Source organism: Bos mutus, chromosome 20 (assembly GCF_027580195.1).
Source record: "Bos mutus isolate GX-2022 chromosome 20, NWIPB_WYAK_1.1, whole genome shotgun sequence".
In the NCBI taxonomy this organism is placed as follows: Eukaryota; Metazoa; Chordata; class Mammalia; order Artiodactyla; family Bovidae; genus Bos; species Bos mutus.
This window is the reverse complement of record NC_091636.1, coordinates 56001829-56018692: the sequence shown is the minus strand read 5'-3', so window position 1 is coordinate 56018692 and position 16864 is coordinate 56001829. Positions and strand designations below refer to the sequence as shown.

Below are 16864 nucleotides of genomic sequence, written 5' to 3'. Positions count from 1 at the left end.
ATCTGCATATCTGAGGTTATTGATATTTCTCCCGGCAATCTTGATTCCAGCTTGTGCTTCTTCCAGCCTAGCGTTTCTCACGATGTACTCTGCATGTAAATTAAATACGCAGGGTGACAATATACAACCTTGATGTACTCCTTTTCCTATTTGGAACCAGTCTGTTGTTCCATGTCCAGTTCTAACTGTTGCTTCCTGACCTGCATACAGGTTTCTCAAGAGGCAGATCAGGTGGTCTGGTATTCCCATCTCTTTCAGAATTTTCCACAGTTTATTGTGATCCACACAGTCAAAGGCTTTGGCATAGTCAATAAAGCAGAAATAGATGCTTTTCTGGAACTCTCTTGCTTTTTCCATGATCCAGCAGATGTTGGCAATTTGATCTCTGGTTCCTCTGCCTTTTCTAAAAGCAGCTTGAACATCTGGAATTTGACGGTTCACTCATTGCTGAAGCCTGGCTTAGAGAATTTTGAGCATTACTTTACTAGTTTGTGAGATGAGTGCAATTGTGCGGTAGTTTGAGCATTCTTTGGCATTGCCTTTCTTTGGGATTGGAATGAAAACTGACCTTTTCCAGTCCTGTGGCCACTGCTGAGTTTTCCAAATTTGCTGGCATATTGAGTTCAGCACTTTCACAGCATCATCTTTCAGGATTTGAAATAGCTCAACTGGAATTCCATCACCTCCACTAGCTTTGTTCGTAGTGATGCTTTCTAAGGCCCACTTGACTTCACATTCCAGGATGTCTGGCTCTAGGTCAGTGATCACACCATCATGATTATCTGGGTCATGAAGATCTTTTTTGTCCAGTTCTTCTGTGTATTCTTGTCACCTCTTCTTAATATCTTCTGCTTCTGTTAGGTCCATACGATTTCTGTCCTTTATCGAGCCCATTTTTGCATGAAATGTTCCCTTGGTATCTCCAATTTTCTTGAAGACATCTCTAGTCTTTCCCATTCTGTTTTCCTCTATTTCTTTGCATTGATGACTGAGGAAGGCTTTCTTATCTCTCCTTGCTATTCTTTGGAACTCTGCATTCAAATGGGAATATCTTTCCTTTTCTCTTTTGCTTTTCGCTTCTCTTCTTTTCACAGCTATTTGTAAGGCCTCCCCAGACAGCCATTTTGCTTTTTTGCATTTCTTTTCCATGGGGATGGTCTTGATCCCTGTCTCCTGTACAATGTCAGGAACCTCCGTCCACAGTTCATCAGTCACTCTATCAATGAGATCTAGTCTCTTAAATCTATTTCTCACTTCCACTGTATAATCATAAGGGATTTGATTTAGGTCATACCTGAATGGTCTAGTGGTTTTCCCTAATTTCTTCAATTTAAATCTGAATTTGGCAATAAGGAGTTCATGATCTGAGCCACTGTACTAAATAAAGACACTGTACTAAATAAAAATACTGTACTACTCTAGTCTATATTGCTGCTGCTAAGTCGCTTCAGTCGTGTCTGACTCTGTGTGACCCAATAGATGGCAGCCTACCAAGCTCTCTGTCCCTGGGATTCTCCAGGCAAGAACACTGGAGTGGGTTGCCATTTCCTTCTCCAATGCATGAAAGTGAAAAGTGAAAGTGAAATTGCTCGGTCATGTCCAACTCTTTGCAACCCCATGGACTATAGCCTACCAGGCTGCTCTGTCCATGGGATTTTCCAGACAAGAGTACTGGATTGGGTGCCATTTCCTTCTCTGATTCTATATAGTACTGTACTGTAAAGCATAACCACTCATAGAGGATGCCCACATGTGAAAATGCATGCCAGACATGTGAGCAAACTTACCTGATTGGACATGCAAACTCATGTTTACATCTTTGAAAGTTTGCAACTTGAAGATTCATTTGTAGGGGACTTACTGTAGTTTGAATTTCAGGTATAATTTCCTCAACTGGAACCCACATCACAATAGCTCTTTCACTTGATAGACTCATAAATCGTTTTCCCAGTAGTCCCTTAAATATATTCTCTTTCCCACAAAGACAGGAGAGCTGTAATAAAGGAGGGGGGCAAAGTACCATCACGTAGTCTGCAGACAGGCTGACCTATGGACTCTTTAAAGTACTTCCCTTGTGGGCGGTAAATGTCCCCATCAGGTTGGAAGAATACATTATGTATGTGGCAGTCTCAGGATAAAGATGGGCTAAGTCTTATATAGAAATGTTCCTTCTCCAGGGACAGCATAATCAGCTAAAAGCTACACAGTGTCTATCACTGCATCTTGCTTTTAGAAGCTGGGTCATTCAAAGGATAAAGCAGGAGAGTTCTTGAGAGCATGACAGCCATGCTATCTGTCCTGAAGGCAGTGTTTAGTGATATCTGTGCGATCTCAGCCAAGGTAGGAGAATTTACACCATGGAAATTGGCCAACAATGTAAGTGAAGATATTAATTTCTCATTTTGTGAGAGGTGGTTTGCAGCACACCAGTGGATTTAGAACACAGAGCTTCCTGAGCGCTCATCTCCTCTAGAATAGTTTGATATACTATTTATTTTAGGATCAAGACTCATCTTTAAGTTTGTCTGGATGGTACTCACACTGGGATTGATGACAAACCAGTTTCAGGATTTGTTGGTGTAACTTGAATGTTGCTGTCCTTGCTTCTGTAATGAGGCCTGTCTGCACTCCTGTTTGCAGCTCCCAGATGTACCAGAGCTGGTGGACTTTGACACCCAGGGATGACTCCTTCCATCTCACTTTCAGTCTTTTTCTTCCTTCATAGTCTGCTTCAACATCCATCGGAGAATTCAGAGCTTTTAGTGAAAGGGTGATCTCTATTATAATTTACAAAGTTAATGCTTACTAAGCACATACACAGGCAGTGAAGGAGTAACTCTACAAACATGTCTTCATTTTTAGTATGTATAGAAGCCCCAAGAGATTGTACTCCTAATATCTCCATTTGCAAGTGAGAAAGCCGAGACTAAGAGGTACCTGAAAGCCAAGATCACAGGGGATTTGAACTTGGCATGTCTGATTCTTAGCTTTCTTACCTGCAAGCCTCAGTCACAGACACCGGACACTACTTGGGATCAGTCTTGTACCTGATTCTTTCTTCTTTTGAGCTGTATTATCTCCCTGGAGCCCTTTAGCCCCTGGTGTAAAGAGACATCTGCTGGGTCTGCCCCAGATGTGTTCATGTAGGTCTCAACCCCAGGATTATACATAATTTAGATTCGAGCTAGGACAGCTTCCTCCCTCCCCCAGCTGGTCAATCAGGGATTGATTAAGCACTTGCTTTTCTTTGGTCCTATAATCACTGATAGAGCTTTGATAACATAAGATGTTTGGGGCCCTGATCTAGAAATTCTGATTTATTGATTAAGGTGTTAAGTCTGGGAGTTTTTCATAAGCTCTTCAGGTGACTTGGTTGTTTAGTTGCTAAGTTGTGTCCAGCTCTTTCGACCCCATGAACTGTAGCCCAGTTCCTCCGTCCATGGATTTCTCAGCCAAGAATACTGGAGTGGGTTGCCATTTCCTTCTCCAGGGCATCTTCCCAAGCCAGGATCAAATCCAGGTCTCCTGGATTATAGGCAGATTCTTTACCAACTGAGCTACAAGGGAAGCCCAACCTTTAAAACTGTATAAAAATAAGTAAACTAAATTTAAGTGAAAGTCGCTCAGTCGTGTCTGACCCTTTGCGACCCTATGGACTGTAGCCTGCCAGGCTCATCTGTCCATGGAATTCTCCAGGCAAGAATACTGGAGTGAGTAGGTATCCCCTTCTTCAGGGCATCTTTCCAACCCAGGGATCAAACTAAGGTCTCCTGCATTGCATGTGGGTTCTTTAAAAATTGCAATAAAAAACCACCACCAACCAACTTATGTTATATGGTTTTTGTATTAAAAGTCCAACCTGGGTCTCACCAGGCTATAATCCAGGTGTTGGCAGGACTGTGCTCCTTCTGGGGCTCTAGAAGATAACCCGTCCTTGCTTCTTCCAGCTCCTAGAGGTTATCTGAATTTCTGCCACAGGGCCCTATTCCTCCATCTTCAAAGTTACCACCTTTGGCCTAAATCTTTCTCAAGTTTCCATTGATCTGGCTCTTCCTGTGCTACTTTCCTTTTCTTCTTTTAAGGATCTTTGTGATTATATTGGGCCTACCCAGATAATCCAGGATAATCTCTTTATTTTAAAATCATCTGGTTAGGGATCTAAATTCCATTGAGAACTTTAATCCATTTCTCTTTGCTACTAACCCAACTCACCCACTCCAGTACTCTTGCCTGGAAAATCCCGTGGACCGAGGAGCCTGGAAGGCTACAGTCCACGGGGTCGCAAAGAGTCGGACACGACTGAGCGACTTCACTTCATCTTTGGTGGACCATTATTTTGCCTCCTCTATCATTCTTGATGTCTCTTGATCATAACAAAGCAACCTGTTAAGAGGCCCTACAGTCTTGATTTTCAATGTAAATTAAAAATTCCCCCACTTCTTACCACTCTACTGCTTCTGCTCTCTTGGTCCAATCAACCAGCATTTCTCCTGTGATTATTATAGCTTCCCCTTCCTAGCTCTTGGGACACTTGCTCTTGGAGCCCTGAGCCACCACCATGGGAGACGTCTATCTGCTCTGCGGGAGCCACTGTGTGGAAAGACCAGACGTCTGAGCGAAACCATTCCAGACACTCCAATACAATTCTGCTGCAGTCGCATTCCACCTACTGATGCTAATCAGTGCCATAAGGGACTGAAGAACGTTCCGGCCAAGGCTATATAAGAATGGCTCAGACACAGTAGGATTTTATTTCTGGATCATGTAGCAGTTCAAGAAGGGAGTCCCTTCTTGAGGAGTGGTCCTCCTCCTCCATGCGGTGATTCAGTGACCAATACAGTGGTTTTCAGCCACTCATTTAAGCAGAGGCTTCCCAGGTGGTGCGAGTGGTAAAGAACTCACCTGCCAATGCAGGAGGCGTAAGAGATGTGGGTTCAATCCCTGGGTCAGGAAGATCTCCTGGAGGACGGCATGGCAACCCACTCTAGTATTCTTCCCTGGGAAATCCCATAGATGGAGGAGCCTGGTGAGCCACAGTCCATAGGATTGAACAGAGCTGGGCGCACTGAAGCGACTTAGCACATTTAAGTATCATGTTGCATTGCAACAGACAGCTAGAACTGGGTCTTTGGATCATATATCATTTCGTACCGTTCCTCCCTCAGTTAGTATTGTATTCGGGAAGCTGGGTGATGTTTTGGTAGACTAATAAGAATTTCAGCTTGGGCAAGAGGAAGCATGGTCTTCTAGAAACCATTATTTTTTTAGAGTGAGTCTTTTGTATATTCTCCTACCTATCTATCTGTATTGTCACCAGGGCAAGCTTCATGAGTGTGTGACCTGTGCTGTCACACAGGACCCCATGCTCAGAAGGGCCTGGGCTTGGTCTAGTGCTCTACAGTTGTCATCTTGAAATTCTTCATTTTGTCTTTGAGCTTGTGTTTTGTTAAGTGAAGTCTGAAGGAACAATGGAGCAGAAGGGACGTGTGTAGCATGCTGTCCTGTATGCAGGCACCTTTCATGACACTCTGTGGGCACAGGTTTCCAGTGTACACACCACGTAGGTATTCATCAAACACCTGTAGGTGTAGGTGTTCACCACATTGGTGAGAATCAAAGCAGCTCCAAGAGAAGCATTTGATGCCCCAGATGACTAAATAGAGGTACAGACAACCTGGAGAGGCCAGGTTTGCCTTTGGAATGTGAATATGTGGCTCAGATGGTAAAGCATCTGCCTGCAGTGCGGGAGACCCGGGTTCGATCCCTGAGCTGGGAAGATCCCCTGGAGAAGGAAATGGCAACCCACTCCAGTACTCTTGCCTGGAAAATTCCATGGACTGAGAGGCTCCTCAGAGCCTGGTAGCCTACAGTTCATGGGGTCGCAAGGAGTCGGACACGACTGAGTGACTTCACTTCACTTCACTTCACAGAAAGAGAAAGAATATTCTAATAAAAATGACTCAAATGGGAAAAGGAAGACTTTTTTCCCCTGTGTTGTGAAGATGTGGAATTTAAAATATGAGCTTCTGAAGATGGTGATAAATGGACGTTTTAATATGTGTTGGCATCTCTGCAACCAGAGGAATTCTTGGGAAGAATGTGTTAACAGATAGATAAGCTTTGTTGAAAATCAGGAAGCTGCTTCATCTGAACCCTTAGCTCATTAGTTAGCCAACTCTGCAACTTCATGCAAAAGCTAAATTCTTGGAACACTCAAATTAAGGATGCATTTATAGAGAAAAGGTAGTTTATCATTTCAAATTCAAATCTGTTAGAATTAAAACTTAACGGTTTTGAAGAAGCACCAGACTTTAGCATGGCAGATCATGCATAATTTCAATTAACAGTGATAAGAAAGTAAACAGACGAGAGATAGTCTGAGCTGTTGGGGCATATCTCAATTCTCCATGTAGAACACTCTGCTTTTTGGCTTTATCAGGACTGTTTGGAGCATTTCAGAAATACTGTTGTTGTTGTTCAGTCACTCAGTCCTGTCCAACTCTTTGCAACCCCACGAACTGCAGCATGCCAGGCTTCCTTGTCCTTCATCTCCCAGAATTTGGTCAAACTTATGTCCATTGAGTCGGCAATACCATTCAACTATGTCATCCTCTGTCATCACCTTCTCCTCCTGCCTTCAATCTTTTCAGTATTTCAGAAATACTGGAGCTAAATAACAGCAGTAATCAAATATAACACCAATGGCATCAATTGAAGAGTTGACCATAACACTCATGGCAAACCTCATAGGGGAGTGAAAGTGGCCTGTTATAAACAACCAGTATGGGAAGGATCTCCTCTAGACTTCCCTGTCTTGGTAAATGGCACCATCATCTACCCAGTTTCTCAAGATAGAAAAGATAGTGTTGTCATTTTCTCTCTCTCTTTCTTTTTAAAATCCCTCCTCCAATCAAGCCCTTATTCCATCCGTTCTACCTTCTAAATACAGTTGAGCCTTGAACAACACAGGTTTGAACTGCGTGAGTCCTCTTACATGTGGATATTTCCCAATAATAAATACAGCAGTACTGCACAATCCACGGTTGGTTGAATCCTCACATGCAGAACCCCAGATATGGAGGAGCAACTGATAAAGAGGAACTGGATACAGAGGGTCAACTATACTCGCATACTGGACGCCATAGATGGTCTTCACCCTTAACCCATTGGTTGTTCAAGGTCAACTGTATTTCCCTAGGACAGTTTAAGTGGGATAGGCTACTAATGTAGTAAATCACTGCGTTTTATTTATTTTTCTAAACAGAAAACCTTTCGGTGAAGTAGGATGACAGATTACTCAATGAGACACATAGAAGAACATGGAGCTTAATACACTTCCATCCAAGCTCAACGTTGAATATGTGGCATATCTGAAAATTAAACAGGAGTTTGTCTCCTTAATTGTAATCTTCTAGGCATGCTGCCCAAGCTAAGGCAGGATAGCAGAGTGACTCTGGATCTGAAGTGTTTTGTTCAAATCCAGGACTATTTTCCTAATGAGTGGCTCCTATAGGACTTCCCTGGAGTGGTACCATGATCTTGGAAGTGCTGTCTCCTCCATTTGAGCTCTCCTTCCCATTCCATTATTGGTAAAGGGATTTATTTAAAGTACATTCTGATTGCTTCAACTATGCTGCTGCTAAGTCGCTTCAGTCATGTCCAACTCTGTGCGACCCCATAGATGGCAGCCCACCAGGCTCCCCCGTCCCCGGGATTCTCCAGGCAAGAACACTGGAGTGGGTTGCCATTTCCTTCTCCAAGGCATGAAAGTGAAAAGTGAAAGTGAAGTCACTCAGTCGTGTCCGACTCCTAGCGACCCCATGGACTGCAGCCTACCAGGCTCTTCTGTCCATGGGATTTTCCAGACAAGAGTACTGGAGTGGGGTGCCATTGCCTTCAACTATAAATACTTGTATATATACGTTATGAGTGCATGCGTGCATTCATTTTTAGTAAGTGTCTATGGCTAAGCCCACGAAGGATACAAAGATAAATAAATGGCAGGGCAAAAATGGTTCTTGCCCACAAGGAGCTTACAAATTCCTGGATAGGTCTAAATAACTTAGTTGATTTGAATGATTCAATAAAATTATTAAAATTCCCATTATATCCTTTATTGATACTCGAAGAACAATGCAGAATACAGATTCCTACTTGCTGAAGTAAACATCTTTGTTACAATAGCATGACCTCACAATGCAGGTTCACTTATGGATATGGATGCCAAGTTTTGTTTCAAAGCTTTTGCATTCTTGTGGAGACTTGTACAACAATACTGCTGGAAACGAGTCAGCTCTGATGGTGTGGGAAAGCCTCACACCGTTTATCAGATCTAAATGCCAGAGATGAGAATTCTGTTTCATGTTTAGTGGGTACTGGCCTGTGGACATGTGAACATTAAACTTCATACATTTGTGTGAAACAGCACTTATCCATCGAAGACGCTTCCATGTAGAAAGTGCTGGCTTTTATTCTACGACATAAAAAACTGCCACCATTTGATATTTGACAATAACACTGCTCTCAGAATTACCGTCAGGAAGCAAAAAGTTACACTATTTTGCTGATACCATCCAGTTTTTCCTCTGAAGATAAAGTGAATGATAATAAAATTATTCATGTCTTTCCCCAGAATATCTATGTGATGTTGATCAAGCTTCACTATGTAATGTTATGTGTATTAAATAGTTGACTATTTCTCTAGAAACAACTTATATTTTTTCCTTAAACACATCAGGGAGTTCTGCAATTTATGTTGATTAACTTTCAGTTTCTGGAATTTCATAAACTCTGAATGAATGATTTCTACTTTTGGATGGAATAGATGTTTTATACTCTGACACCGAGCTTGTAAGGTAAAGTGCAGAGATGAATGGTGCCTTTTTAGTCTATTATTTATTTGTTTGTTTAAAAATCGGAGTGTAATTGCTCTACAATGTTGTGTTAGTGTCCACTGAATGGCAAAGTGAATCAGCTGTATATGTGTGTGTGTATGTGTGTGTGTTAGTGGCTTAGTTGTGTCCGACTCTTTGTGACCCCATGGACTGTAGCCCTCCAGGCTCCTCTGTCCATGAAATTCTCCAGGCAAGAATGCTGGAGTGGGTTGTCAGTTCCTGCTCCAATGTGTGTGTGTGTGCGCGCGCACATGTGTGTGCATATACCCTTTTTCTTGAGCCTCCCTCCCACTTCCCCCCATCCCACCCCTCTAGGTCATCACAGAGCCCTAAGCTGAGCTCCCTGTGTTATCCAGCAGCTTCCCGCTAGCTACCCATTTTACATGGGGTAGTGGATGTATATCAATCCTACTCTCCCAATTCGTCCCAGCCTCTCCTTTCCCACCCCACCTCCACAGGTCCATTCTCTATGTCTGCGTCTCTATTCCTGCCCTGCAAATAGGTTCATCAGCAGCATTTTTCTAGATTCCATATATATATGCCTTCATATATGACATTTGTTTTCCTCCTTCTGACTTACTTCACTCTGCATGACCAACTCTGGGTTCATCCACATCACTGCAAATGATCCAATTTCATTCCTTCTTATGGGTGAGTAATAATCCATTGACAGTATGCACCACGTCTTCTTTATCCATTCATGCATTGATGGACGTTTAGGTTGCTGCCATGTCCTGGTTATTGTAAATAGTGCTGCAGTGAACACCGGGGTACATGCATCTTTTTGAATTATGCTTTTCTCAGGGTATATGCCCAGTAATGGGATTGCTGGGTCATGAATGATGTGTTTAACTAGGATAGACAACTAATGTAAATTAATACACTATTTTTTTCCCCAAAAGAAAAATCTTTAGGTGAAGTGGAATGAGAAATTACTCACTGGGGAAACCCAGAGAATGATTTAATAAATTTCCATAAATTGAAGATTGAATACATAGACTATCTGAAAAGTTTGCAAATTAAATATGAAGATATTTTCTTTCCAATTGAGCTTTTCTAGGCATGCTCCCTGGAGAAGGAGATGGCACCCCACTCCAGTACTCTTGCCTGGAAAATCCCATGGATGGAGGAGCCTGGTAGGCTGCAGTCCATGGGGTCGTGAAGAGTCAGACACGACTGAGTGACTTCACTTTCACTTTTCACTTTCATGCATTGGAGAAGGAAATGGCAACCCACTCCAGTACTCTTGCCTGGAGAATCCCAGGGATGGGGGAGCCTGGTGGGCTGCCATCTATGCAGTCGCACAGAGTCGGACACGACTGAAGCGCCTTAGCAGCAGCAGCAGCAGGCATGCTCCCCAAGTGAGAGGCAGTGTCACAAGGTGGCTCAGAGGCTGCTTGTGTGGCTCTGACATTTGTATCCTGAGTGTTTGGGCTTAACCTCCATTTGTCTCACTTTGCTCATCCATAAAATGGGTAAGAATGATCAGTGTGTCCCTCCTTGGGTCATAAGGAAGATTAACCACAGTAACACAGGCAAAACACTTTAAGTAGAGTCTGGCAGAACTTGGCTCATAGTCAGTGGCTCTATAAATGTTAGATTCCTTGATTTTGCCTTCTGTCTGATGGGACCTTGTCACAGACTTTTGCAGAACACTATGGAGTTTGACTTGGCACCGAATGAATATGGATGAAATAAAAACAAAAACATAAGGATAATGGTGGAGGGACAGCTTAAGCATTAGATGCCAAGGGAATTCCCTGGCAGTCCAGTCATTAGGACTCCACACTTTCACAGCTGAGCACCCGGGTTCAATCAGAAAACTAAGATCCCACAAGCCATGCAGTGCGCCCCCGCCACCCCGCCCCCCCCAAAAAAATTAGATGCCAGACACTGTTGGGGCAGGCATCGTTTAGATTTTCAAACAGAGCTGATATGTGACTAGGCTGTCTGTCTCAAGAGAGCCAGCTACAGTCATTCTCATAGCAGCCCCTTCTATTATCATTTTGTGATCATAGTCCATAGGGTCTCAAAGAGTGGGACACGACTGAAGCGACTGAGCATGCATGCACGAACAGGCAAACAAAGATAGGAAAGCTTCGTGTAAGTTATTTGCTTCAGGGGAATTTTAACTCAGTTGTTTTCTCTTAGAATGGCACCCCACTCCAGTACTCTTGCCTGGAAAATCCCATGGACGGAGGAGCCTGGTAGGCTGTAGTTCATGGGGTTGCGAAGAGTCAGACATGACTGATCGACTTCACTTTCACTTTTCAGTTTCATGCATTGGAGAAGGAAATGGCAACCCACTCCAGTATTCTTGCCGGGAGAATCCCAGGGACAGGGGAGCCTGGTGGGCTGCCATCTATGGGGTCGCACAGAGTCGGACACGACTGAAGTGACTTAGCAGTAGCAGCAGCAGTTTCCTTGAGAACTGCTTCAGTATATTTTCTTTTTTTTGGTTTGGCAGAAGCAGATTCAAATGTTTTAAAAATTGACTTGACTGAGGAAGTTTTTATTCAAAAAGATAAAATGTTGCCTGGGTTAATCTATGCAAACACCTTGGAATTACTACAGTCAAGTTACCATTAAGCTTGTAGAAAACAAGCCCTCTGGAGGTTGTCACTGAAATATTTGGAAGAATGTCTTGAGTGTTCCCAGGTGTCAGTTCTAGCCTTTCTACTACTTCAGCTTCCATGTTCACTGGAGGCAGAGCTTCCTCTTTTGGACACAAGACAAACAGACACACAGCATCTTAGGAACAGCTGCTGCTTATTCAAGTCTCCTTGACCAGCAATCACTTTGTGGCAGGGGGAGTTCAAGCAGGAAATGGCGTCTGTCTCCCATGATGGTGCTGATTCTGGCTCTGAGAGAACTCCCTGGAGTTTCCTGATATCAGGCACTGCTGCTGCTGCTGCTAAGTCGCTTCAGTCATGTCCAACTCTGTGCGACCCCATAGATGGCAGCCCACCAGGCTCCCCTGTCCCTGGGATTCTCCAGGCAAGAACACTGGAGTAGGTTGCCATTTCCTTCTCCAATGCATGAGAGTGAAAAGTGAAAGTGAAGTCGCTCAGTCGTGTCCGACTCTTAGCGACCCCATGGACTGAAGCCTACCAGGCTCCTCTGTCCATGGGATTTTCCAGGCAAGAGTACTGGAGTGGGGTGCCATTGCCTTCTCCGGATATCAGGCACACTACTGTAAAAAAAAGGTCAGTCTCTTCAATTCCACTGATGACCCAAGCCATTCCTGATGTTATCCTTCTGAAACCCTGTCCCCACTTCTCTGTTCCTTAAATAGAATGCCGGAATTTATCTTCATGGTTCTTCTAGATTCTAGTTTCCTGTCAGTAACCATCAGGAACATGAGCTCACTCAATTAAAAGTCTCTTTATATGCTGGAGGCTTCCCGGGTGGCTCAGTGGTAAAGAATATGCCTGCCAAGGCAGGAGACATTGGAGACATGGGTTTGATTCCTGGGTTGGGAGCATCCCATATAGGAGAAACAGCAACCCACTCCAGTATTCTTGCCTGAAAAATCCCATGGACAAAGGAGCCTGGTGGGCCACAGTCCATGGGGTTGCAGAGTCGGAAATGACCAAGCGACTGAGCACCCACACACTATATGCTGGGGATATTTAAAAAGAAGGTTGATGTTGATAATTTTAACAATAAGATTGACGAAACTAATGTTGGTACTACTAAAACATTTCAGACTGGGTCTCTTTAACTACTAGGATACAAGAAAATCATCTCTCAAGCAGGCTAAGATTAAATTTTTAACGAAATATTGAAATATTCAACTATCTAGCAGTGATGACTGGCAAAAGCCCCAAGAAATAGGAAAATGCAACCAAAAAGAAAGTCTTTTCCTAATAGCTGTAATTCTGAAGCAGTTAAGTAAAACGGTGAGCAGAAGAAACCAGAAAAACTGATCATTTTACTAAATTAAAATGATGCCATTTTCCTGGATAGTTTGGATAATAATAGCCACTGACTGGGTTTAGTTTAGCTCAATTAAATTTAATGAGAACCTCCTGCTTTAACTTAGTGGGAGAAGGAGTAAAAATGTTCAGATCCACCAAACTATTGGTCATGAAGAGATGAATTTAGTCACCTTTACCTTGGCAAATAGGCTCTCCTCATATTGAGTCAGAGGGAGGCTATTCTGATGAAATAGCCTCCCTATTTCATCCCTCCCTATTCAGATGAGTAGCAGAGGTACTGGAGAATTGGAGGGTGATTCAATGAATTTTGGTCTTCCGAGGTGTCTCAGTGGTAAAGAATCTGCCTGCCAATGCAGGAGACGAAGGTTCCATCCCAGGGTTGGGCAGATCCCCTGGAGAAGGAAATGGCAAACCACTCCAGTATTCTTGCCTGGAAAATTTCATGGACAGAGGAGCTTGGCAAGCTGCAGTCCATGGAGTCGCCAAGAGTTGGGCATGACTGAGCACACACAGCACAGCACCAGTGAATCCTGCAGTCTCCAGACACTTTCACCTGTTATGCTGTGTCTTCCATTTATCCAGTAAATGTCTACCTGCAGCCACTAAACTGGGCTACTACTATTAATAGTTCAGCTCCACAAGGCATCCAGGAAACGCCAAAGGGAAAAGCAGTCTTGCTAAACTGGTTTCCTGGGTCAGTTTGACTGGAATGAGACTACTATGAGAGGAAGAAACAAATGTGAAAGAGAGAGGCTGTGCTTCCTCTCACCTTTTCATCTCTGGGAAATCCCAAGAGAAACTAAATACAAAGCTAAATGACCAAGGAAGTGCAAATGGGGTGGGATGCCAGACAATGTCCCAAGGAGGGAAAATGCAAATACATACAATTCCATGTTGCAGATCATTTCTTCTACACAAGGAAGAATGTGAATCTGAGAAGACAATACCAAGAACCAATGTATGTGAACTCTTGTAGATGCTATGGGAGGGACTTGGGCTTCCCTGGTGGCTCAGATGGTTAAGAATCTGCCTGCAGTGCAGGAGACCTGGGTTCGATCTCTCGATTGGGAACATCCCCTGGAGAAGGGAATGGCAACCCACTCCAGTATTCTTGCCTGGAAAATTCCATGGACAGAGGAGTCTGGTGGTCTACAGTCCATGGGGTTGCAAAAGTCAGTCATGATTGAGATACTAACACACACAGACACACTGGAGGGATTTGCCAATGACCGGAAGTTAACTCTGCTTTGAAGCAGAACAATCCTGCAGCCTCTGCCTCAGAGTCCAGCCAGGTATCCAGGATTTACAGTCCTGGAGGAAGCAAATGGGAGAGAGAACTCCTTCCCTAATGCTGGTTTTCTCCCCCTTTTGAAACTGGATCGTGAAAGCCTTTTTCAAAAATACAAAAAATTGGCATGAATAAAGATGGCATTTTGGGTTTTTGGAGGGCACTGCCTAGCTGTGGGTGTGGTTGGAAGGCACCCATGGAACACTCTCCTGGAGTTAATCCCTTACTGGCTAGAGCCCCAGCTTTGACAGTTTATGGGGATTTCCCTGGTAGTAGGCTGACACTTTGGCCCAAATACATCTTGAACTTTGTCCTAGACCAAGAATCATTGTGATTTACTCATCTTATTCTGTAAGTTCAGCTAAGTGACCAAATTCTGGCCTAAAAATTTCTTCAGTATCTATTTCTTTAATGTCTCGTTTCTAGAGACAATATTTTCTATACTTGTGGATTCTTACAGTAATTACCCCCATTTCCTAAGAAGCTTGAGGCTCTGCCCAGTGGCGTGGTACCAAGGATAGAAATATCCCTTCTGGCTTTGAGGCCAGTGCTCTGAATTATTTCCCATACTTTTGCCTTCTTGGCTACTTGCATCAACGATTAATACTATTTTTATGACCGTAAAGTTCTTCACATCAGCATTCTAGAGTTTTCACACAGCGGCCTTCCTAGGCACAGTTGGTAAGGGAAAGTACTCCATTCATGTATTTATTCATTCATCAACTGATAGTTATTAAACGTATATTGTGTGCTGAGCAATTTTCTAGGTGCTAAGCAATGATCACAGCAGTGATCAAAACAGGCAATGAGGGACAGACTTCCCTAGTAGCACAGTGGTTAGGAATCCACCTGCTAATGCAGGGGACACAGGTTTGATCCCTGGTCTGGGAAGATTTCACATGCCATGGAGCAAGTAAGCCCGCGAGCCTCAACTACTGAGCCCATGCACCACACTACTGAAGCCTGCCTGCCTAGAGCCTGTGCCTGGAAGCCACTGCTTGCCAGGACTAGAGAAAGACTGAGCAAAAGCAGTGGAGACCCAGCACAGTCAAAAAAAAAAAAAGACAATGATCTCTGCCTTTCTAGAACTTACAGTGTGTGGAGACATACCACAAACAAGACAGACAAGGAAAATATATGGAACATTAGAAGTGATTGTAGGGGAGGAAAAATATTTCCCTTTAGGTTCAGTAAGTGGGGTCTTGAAATTAAACTGATGGAAGTTAGGTTATTAGGAGAAAAGGCATCCAAGTTTTATTAATATTTAACATTTTGCATGCACAGGGACTCTACAGAAAAGCAGTAAAACAAACTGAAAGAAGGGTTAGATTTGGACTTACATACTGTTTTAACAAAGGGTGATAAATTATGGAGAAGTGACTACGCAAAGGAAAGGGGTTTGGGGCTTCTAGGGCCAATAAATTGTGAGGAGGTGGAAGTTTAAGAAGTCTGGGGGTGGTGCTCACATATTCGGCAGCACATATACGAAAATTGGAACGATACAGAGAAGATTAGCATGGCCCCTGCGCAAAGATGACATGCAAATTCATGAAGCGTTCCATATTTTTATAAATAAATTTAAATTAAAAACAAAAAAAAAGAAGTCTGGGGGGACATCTTATGGTAGAAGGCTTACAGTATACAGGCTTATTTTTAGTTTTAAATTTTTATTTTGTATTGGGAGTATAGCTGATTAACAATGTTGTGATAGCTTCAGGTGAACATTGAAGGGACCCAGCCTACAAATACATGTATCCATCCTCCCCCAAATCCCTCCTCCCACCCAGGCTGCCGAATAACATTGAGCAGAGTTCCCTTAGACAGGCTTATTCAGTAAGGTTTGTTTCTCAGATTCATCTTGGTGCCATCACTGGTGATAAGGATTCTTCTCCTCTTCCTGGTCTGGGAGTGGGATACCGTTGTGTCTGCTTTTTTTCAAAAATAATCAGCCCCAAGTAATTCTTGTGGCCATATTTTGGAGTGGCATATTCTGTGTCCCTTCAGGATAACTGAGCAGGGTAAAAAGATGGGGTGGGGGAGGTTTTTGCAATTTTAGATAGAGTGCTCCAGGAAGGCCCAGTGATTGGGATCAAGACTTTAAAGAAGAGAGGGAGCTAGCTTTGAAGGTGATGGGGAAGAGCATCCCAGACACAGAGAACAGCAGATGCAAAGGGTGAAGAAGTGGGAGGGGAAAGTACCCTTAATGAGGTGAAGCCAGTGAGGGAGGAGGATTAGGAAGAAGATAGGAGAGTATGGAGTGGCAAGTCCCTGTGCAGGTCATGGGATAAGATGGGAAGCTATTGGATAGTTTTGACCAGAGGAGGGTGTGATATAATGTATTTTTCTAAATGTGTTTTCAACCTTGACATTTTAACAAAATCTCTGACTTCAGGGTTGAAAATACATCGCTGGGTCACAGGGGTAGGAGCCTGAAGCCAGTACGGGAACTGGAGTGTTATACAGGGAAGGGATGGTGGTGGCTTGGACCAGGGAGGTGGCGATGGGGTAGGTAGATGGTGGTCAGATTCTGTATCTGTTTCTCAGGAGAGGGACAGGATTCATTGACATGTTAGGTATAGGGTGGGAGGAGCCAAAGAAGACTCCTGAGGTTTTGCCTATAAAGATGAAGTTACCATGGTAAGGAAGGAAAAATAGTCTTCCCTTTATACTTCTGAATTCTAGGTTGAGACTCCCTGTAATGAAAGACAGATTAACAAGAGAAAAACAAACAAGTTTATTAA

At 43.4% G+C, this 16864-nt stretch overlaps 1 non-coding gene across 1 annotated transcript; it reads left to right on the top strand.

The window, feature by feature from the left end:
* The first annotated feature begins 15581 nt into the window (after window positions 1-15581).
* LOC138984260 (U6 spliceosomal RNA) lies at window positions 15582-15691 on the top strand. Its single transcript, XR_011461521.1, has one exon. It is a non-coding gene; the product is annotated as a U6 spliceosomal RNA (small nuclear RNA).
* Window positions 15692-16864: the final 1173 nt, after the last annotated feature.